At 32.4% G+C, this 5038-nt stretch overlaps 1 pseudogene; it reads right to left on the bottom strand.

The window, feature by feature from the left end:
* Positions 1-1750: 1750 nt before the first annotated feature.
* On the bottom strand, positions 1751-4270 carry LOC132174242 (zinc finger BED domain-containing protein RICESLEEPER 2-like; annotated as a pseudogene).
* Between the last annotated feature and the right edge of the window lie 768 nt (positions 4271-5038).

The following is a 5038-nucleotide window of genomic DNA, read 5'->3' as shown; positions in this document are numbered from 1 at the left end:
GCCACCCCGTTTTGGCCAAGGGGGTGGCTTCCGATTTCTTTTTCTTTTCTTTTTTTTAATTAATTAATTAATTAATTTTGCTTTTCTTTTTTTTTTAAAAAAAAAAAAAAATTAATGCCTAAAACGACGTCGTTTTGGGCTGGGCTGGGTAGGTGTTGTAGTTTTAGGACACAAAACGACGTAGTTTTGGGGGAGGGTAAAATAGGTATAAAAAGTCAAATTGTTTGACTTTAACGTTAAAAGGGCCCAAAGTGAGAGAAAACCAAAGTTCATGGGGCCTAAGTGAGAGTTTTGGAAATTCATGAGAGGGTTTGTCAAAATCGTTGGAAGTTCAAGGGGGCTTTCTGAAGTTTCCAAAAAAAAAAAATTAATGCCTAAAATGACGTCGTTTTGGGCTGGGTAGGTGTTGTAGTTTTAGGACACAAAACGACGTAGTTTTCGGAGAGGGTAAAATGGGTATAAAAAGTTAAAAGGGTCCAAAGTGAGAGAAAACTAAAGTTCGGGGGGCCTAAGTGAGAGTTTTGGAAATTCATGGGGGGTATGTCAAAACGGTTAAAAGTTCAGGGGGGCTTTCTGAAGTTTCCAAAAAAAAAAAAAAACCTACAATCACTTTACATTTTGAAAATAAAATACAGACAAGAGTCTTCATTAAACAAGTGAGTGCAACAAATAAAAAGTTCAATTTGCAAATGAAATCTTGAAATCCATAAGATATGCGGGGGTTGAACAGTAGACATTAGCACTGGCGCAGAGCTGCATAATGCAATGCTTCCAAGTTCCAAATTCTAGCAAAATGTTGCACCATCCTTTTTCTGAATATTGAGATACAAAAATAAAATTAAATAAATTAAATATATGATTGACAAAAGATTTGAGTCATTTGACTATTCAAAAGCTTACTTAGCTGTTAAAATTCCAATCAAAGCCACTGCCAGCAACCTTCAACTTTGAGGTTTAGAAGTACCAAGGTAACAATATACAAATAAGGCAACAATAAATTTTCAAATGAGCATGTAATCAAAAACCAAGATTTATCAAACCAATAAGGCAGCAAATTCATTAATGACCAAAGTTTGGAAAAAGGGATTTTTGAAATATCATATTCAGTGTCTAGGATATATGCTGTGGAGATAAATCATTCACAAGGGAAGAAGGTAGCAACATCATACCTAAGAAAAGAAAATAAAAAATTTAGAGTAATTACTAGCAAGTCATTTACCATAGAATATGATCATTATTAGAAATAATACATGAAGCATCAAGAAATACATATTCCTATAAATGAAAGACAAGAAACACTAACCATGCAAGGTAGCAACTAGCAAGGCAGGAATTTCAACAACTTCAGCATTTTCTCAATAACCTGAATACACACTAAAAAAAATATTTAATATATTTTTACTCCCTTGCATTAATTAGTCAATGTGAAGAAACTTCATTTGATTAAAATGTCAAGAGAGGTATAATTTAATTACATAATTAAATTTTTCATATCATTAAAAATGAATTAACATCAAGGCAGCAACTATATAGCAAGGTAGGAATTGAGCAAGGCAGCAACCTGAATAAAACTAATACTACAAATTTTCTAAAAAACCTGAATACACACTTAAACTGAATAACACATGATTAATATTACATAACAATAACCATCAAAAGTGCAATAACAAATGAAATCCACAAAATGTGTAGTTCAAGAGACAATGATCATATTAAAATATGTAGTTCAGCAATCAGCACAGCAGTCCTATTACTTCAAACTAGCAATCTCCACTTCATATTCCTCCTAATTTTAGACAAATATAGAATTAAAAATAGTTAGTACTTTGTAAATGCAAAAGAAAGCAATAATCATTAATTAGAAAGTCATACATTACCTTAGACAACCAAAAAACCTTTGGACCTTTAGTCTTCATTTCTTCAAGAATTCAAGAAAATGATATTCTCCAACAAAAGTCTCCAAACAAAATATGCTATTAAATTATAGAAGTTCTACAAGTTAAATCAAAATTAAAATGATAGTTCGTTGGCTACAGTATCGTTGGTAGGTTGATCTCCAATTCAGGTTCCTCCAAAGGATATAATAAAAAATAAAAATAAAAACAACAACATTTAGAACTTTGTAAATGCAAAGGGTAATAAAAATTACTCAATTGCAGCTAATTGCTAAAAAAAAACACTTACTTTGCATTTCCTTTTCATCCCATATAGTGCTCTAACCCAATCACCCCCACATAGTAACATTTCAACAATTTCTGCAGACAACGAAGGTCTATGAGGATCAATAACCCTTCCATCAGCATTAAATGTGGACTCAGAAGTCACAGTAGAAATTGGTGTTGACAATATATCCTTAGCCATTATAGACAAAATGCGATACTTAAGGGTATTTGCCTTCCACCAATCCAAGGCATTAAGTTCCACACCTTTGTCAACAATTAATACATTATCCTCTAAATATGCTTGCAAATTTGATTTGGCTGGCTGCTACAATGTATCAACAGTTCTAATGAATGAGTCAAATATTTCTCTACCAATTTGAATGTTCTTCCCAGGTGCATTGATTGAGCTGCTTGAAGAGCATTCACGTGTATTACTTTGCACATTATGTACAATAACATTTGCATTATATTCTTCAAGATATTCATTATATAACTCTTTTAGAACATCAAGGATAAGATCAATCTTCTTCTTCGCATCTCCATCTTGATATATTAAAGGGAAACAAAATCGTATCAATGTCATTTTATTCCTTGGGTCCAACACAGCAGCAATTGACATCAATAAGTTGCACTCTCCCCAATATTTCAGAAACTTGACATTCATTTTACGAGCCATTGCTTTAATGTACTCATTTTCATCTCCACACTTCGTAGCCAATACATATTTCATCTCTACACCTCAGGTAGGAATAAATTAGAAGTAGGGTAATTACTACCTGAGACAATATTAGTTATATCATTGAAGACCGCCAATAATTGACACACATTTTCAACTTTCTCCCAATCCTCATCAAATGGCGACCAATGAAAACCATTATCCCTGTATGAATACATCGGAAAGACCCCTTTGAACTCAATTGTTGTTGAGAGCATCTTATATGTACTATTCCACCTAGTTGGGACATCCAAAATTAATTTCTTAAAGGCCAATTGCAATTGCTTTGCAATTTCACTAAACTTAATCAACCTACTCTCCGATGCCACCAAGTATTTAATTCCATCTCTAACACAATCAACAATTAGAGAAATCTCATCAAGACCATCTTGAACTAGCAAATTGGTTATGTGGGCACAACAATGAACATGAAACAATTTTCCACCAATAAGCAAAGCTTTTCTTCTGTTAAAAACATCTTTCAATACTCTAAGGGATGTATCATTTGCCTTTGCATTATCAACTGTGATGGAAGAAATTTTGTTCAAAATCCCCTACTCTCGAAAACTTTTTTGTAGTGCATCAGCAATGAGAAAACCGGTGTGTGGTGGTGGCACATTACAAAAGTTAAGTACACGCCTATTTAGACGCCAATCAGAATCAATGAAATGACATGTGACAACCATATAAGACAATCTTTGGCGCAAAGTCCACATGTCAATTGTAATGTTAACTTTATGAACACCTCTCAACAAATTCCTCAATTTCCACTTCTCAATCTCAAAAGTGGCAAAACAATCCTTCTTTGTTGCATCCTGACTTAGTTTTGCCCATTGCGGCTCTAAAGACTTTGCAAACTCATTAAATAATGTATGCTCTACAATATTAAATGGGTATTCATGATAAAGAATCATATGAGAACAAAGTTCTCTTGATTTTCTTTCATCATAGGTAAATTTTCTTATTTGCCCACACCATCACCATCCATAGTACCGTCAATAGACAAAACCTTTTGCTTCTTCTTATCTTTAGCACCAAGGAAAGTGTTACATTTTTTTAAGTGTCTACCCAAAGTACTTGTACAACTTGAACTCGACACACTAAACGTCATCTTACACTATTTGCATTGATGTTTTGCCTTACCTTTTATTTTCACCTCAATATAATGCTCTCAAACATGAGAGGTCTTCTTCCTTTGCTTCCTCTGATAAGCAATCTTTTCTAGATCTTCTTGGTTTGGAACCTCATTCGAGACAATATCTTGAGCCACTTTATTTTCTGGGGGACTATCAGTACCAACATTGCTGATACCAATAGAATCCTCATTTTCATACTCCTCTACATCCTCCTCAACATCCACCATCGGATGAAGTTGGTTCGAATCACCCTCCATGCCTGTTAAAATATTACAATAGCCTTAGTATGTAATAACTAATATGTCTTATAATAAAAGAGCATGATGCATGATCATTAATTTATAGTGACAATGACATACAAATTAAAGAGCACAAACCATAAGGCAGAAAATATAATTTATACATAGCATATTAGCATAGCATATACTGACTACTGTTTATTGAGCAAGAGTATAATCATCATAATTAAAAATACATAGCATAATCATAATTTATAAACCATATTCAAAAATTTACATTACACTTAGAAAACCATAAAGTAAGGGAAGGTATCTTGGGTTTTTTAGTCACTAATCAAAGCAACAACTAAATAGCAAAAAAACCACTAAATTATTGTAATTTACAAGCAAATGAATAAGCAATGATTAATAAGAAGTTACAGAATTTGAACGCAAATGAGTAATGATTAAGCAAATGAGCAAGAGCATAAACTATGAACCACAGATTACTGAACCAATTTGAAAGCATAAACAAGATAGGGTTTCATTTCCACAAATCACAATCATTAATTAGAGCATAAAATTATAAATCATTCAGCAAAAAATAAATAAAATGAAACACAATATGAACTAAAAAGCATAAATCAAATAGGATTTTATAATCATTAACCAAATAGGGTATATATGTTTTGTTCCAACTCTCCATCATTAATCATTCTATATTCAAGAGAAAAAAAAATATTCAAGAAAGAGAAAAATAAATAAATAATTAAAGCAAATGCAGGTAAATTTTAGTAGATTCTATGC

This window comes from Corylus avellana, chromosome 2 (genome assembly GCF_965113065.1).
Source record: "Corylus avellana chromosome 2, dhCorAvel1.hap1.2, whole genome shotgun sequence".
NCBI classification, from domain to species: domain Eukaryota; kingdom Viridiplantae; phylum Streptophyta; class Magnoliopsida; order Fagales; family Betulaceae; genus Corylus; species Corylus avellana.
Note: the sequence above shows the minus strand (reverse complement) of the source record. Positions and strands in the feature narration are given on the sequence as shown.